The 2,206-nt window shown below is 45.6% G+C and overlaps 1 non-coding gene across 1 annotated transcript; it reads right to left on the reverse strand.

Moving 5' to 3' along the window:
• Positions 1 to 245: 245 nt before the first annotated feature.
• On the reverse strand, positions 246 to 317 carry TRNAG-GCC (transfer RNA glycine (anticodon GCC)). Its single transcript has one exon. It is a non-coding gene; the product is annotated as a tRNA-Gly (tRNA).
• Between the last annotated feature and the right edge of the window lie 1,889 nt (positions 318 to 2,206).

Genomic DNA, 2,206 nt, shown 5'->3' on the forward strand with positions numbered 1-2,206 from the left:
GATAAAGAGACCCCTGGAAAAATGCAATGTTAATTCAGTTAATTCAGCCTTCCTGATGATGGTGAGCGTTTGACAGTGTGAAATTTAAAGAGAAATGAATTCCAGACACTGAATCTTTTTTGATTAATTAACTAATTTTATTTTTGTTCATTTATTTGGCTGTGCTAGGTATTAGTTGTGACAAGCAGCGTCTTTGCTCTTTATTGTGGCATGTGGGATTTTTATTTGTGACATGTGGGATCTAGCTCCCTGACCAGGGATCAAACCAGAGTCACTGCATTGGCAGTGCAGAGTCCTAGCCACTGGACCACCAGGGAAGTCCCCTAGACACTGAAATTTTATAACCTCAATTACCTTTGGGAGCCTGATGTTTCTTTCCTTCTGTCCCTGCCTCTGAATGGCCATTGGAATGTTTTTTTTTTTGATGGCAGCTCTCCTTATGGAGAAGGCAATGGCACCCCACTCCAGTACTCTTGCCTGGAAAATCCCATGGACGGAGGAGCCTGGTAGGCTGCAGTCCATGGGGTTGCTAGGAGTAGGATACGACTGAGCAACTTCACTTTCATTTTTCACTTTCATACATTGGAGAAGGAAATGGCAACCCACTCCAGTGTCCTTGCCTGGAGAATCCCAGGGACAGGGGAGCCTGGTGGGCTGCTGTCTCTGGGGTCGCACAGAGTCGGACACAACTGAAGCCACTTAGCAGCAGCAGCAGATCCTTATGACAGTAGCATGGCTGTTGACTACTTAGGCCAAGCCTATAACAATGAGCTTCAGAGGAATTTGGAGAATAATTCTTTACAAAACATTCTGGCCCAGGTAAATCAAGCCTTTGCTTGCATCCCAGGGCTGGAAAATCAGGCAGGTCCAGCTACCTGTCAAGTCAATGGGCAACAAGACCTAGTTAAGCTGACATGCATGCCACACACACCCCCCGCCCCCAAAATACCTAGAAAATCTTGACACCATGCACCCAGAGTTGGAAGAGATGCCCCAGCAGGCTCACTGTGTAAACTTAGGTTTATTTGTTTAGTCACCCAGTCGTGTCCGACTTTTTGTGACCCCCACGGACTGCAGCGCACCAAGCCTCCCTGTCCCTCACCATCTCCCAAAGTTTGCTCAAGTTCATGTCCATTGTGTCAGTGATGCTATCAAGCCATTTCATCCTCTGACATCCTCGTCTCCTTTTGCCCTCAATCTTTCTCAGCATCAGGGACTTTTGCAATCAGTAGGCTGTTAGCATCAGATGACCAAAATACTGGAGCTTCAGCTTCAACATCAGTCCTTCCAATGAGTATTCAGGGTTGATTTCCCTTACAACTGACTGGTTTGATCTCCTTGCAGTCCAAGGAACTCTCAGCAGTCTTCTCCAGTCCCACAGTTCAAAGGCATCAATTGTTTGGCATTATGCCTTCTTTATAGTCCTGCTCTCACAACTGTACGTGACCACTGGGAAGACCATAGCCTTCATTATATGGACGTTTGTTGGCAGGATGATGTCTCTGCTTTTCAGCACACTGTCTAGGTTTGTCATAGTTTTCCTGCAAAGAAGAAATCATCTTCTGATTTCATGGCTGCAGTCACCACCTGCAGTGATTATAGAGCCCAAGAAGAGGAAATCTGTCACTACTTCCACCTTTTCCCCTTCTATTTGCCATGAAGTAATGGGGCTGGATACCATGATCTTCGTTTGTTTGTTTGTTTTGATATTTAGTTTTAATCCAGCTCTTTCACTCTCCTCCTGCACCCTCATCAGGAGGCTCTTTAGTCCCTCCTCGTTTTCTGCCATTAGGGTGGTATCATCTGCATATCTGAGGTTGCTGATGTTTCTTCCACCTGTCTTGATTCCAGCTTGTAACTCACCCAGCAACTCACCCAGCCCAGCATTTCTCATGACGTGCTCAGCATACAGGTTAAACAAACAGGGGACAGCAGACAACCTGGTCGTACTCCTTTCTCAATCTTGAACCAATCAGCTGCTCCATACAGGATTCTGACTGTTGCTTCTTGACCCATATACAGGTTTCTCAGGAGACAGGTAAGGTGGTCTAGTATTTCCATCTTTTTAAGAGCTTTCCACAGTTTGTTAAGATCCACACAAAGGCTTCAGCATAGTTGATGAAACAGAGGTAAATGTTTTTCTGGAATTCTCTTGCTTTATCTATGATCCAGCAAGTGTTGGCAATTTGATCTCTGGTTCCTCTGC

The sequence above is a fragment of the Bos taurus genome, chromosome 28, assembly GCF_002263795.3.
Source record: "Bos taurus isolate L1 Dominette 01449 registration number 42190680 breed Hereford chromosome 28, ARS-UCD2.0, whole genome shotgun sequence".
NCBI lineage: Eukaryota > Metazoa > Chordata > Mammalia > Artiodactyla > Bovidae > Bos > Bos taurus.